Below are 399 nucleotides of genomic sequence, written 5' to 3' on the forward strand. Positions count from 1 at the left end.
AGTGGTATGGATCTACTCATGTGACTGCTAGAAAGCCAACATTTCTCAAAATATTCTTGGAAATACATTTTGTCATCTTTGACAACGTCGGATGTCCTCTGACTGACATGAAGACTTTAGCACTGTCAACTTAATACCACTTTGGCATACAAACACCCATCTTCAGATAAAGCAGTCAACCTGTTTGATCAGACAACGGTTGGGTATAAAATCAGATAGTGATGCGACTTTAATTGATGGATATGGAGAAGGCTGGCACTTGAGCAAACATGTTTTTTTTTTGTCACATTGACTAGTTTTCAGTTCACAGCTCAGGGTCTGTGGATAACATTGGCACAAATGAGGAAGTAACACTTAGATCTATATGTTATCCACATACATCAGCAAATCAACCCCCCC

Source organism: Morone saxatilis, unplaced genomic scaffold (assembly GCF_004916995.1).
Source record: "Morone saxatilis isolate NCDOM2014 unplaced genomic scaffold, NCSU_SB_2.0 Contig12, whole genome shotgun sequence".
Classification (NCBI taxonomy): domain Eukaryota; kingdom Metazoa; phylum Chordata; class Actinopteri; family Moronidae; genus Morone; species Morone saxatilis.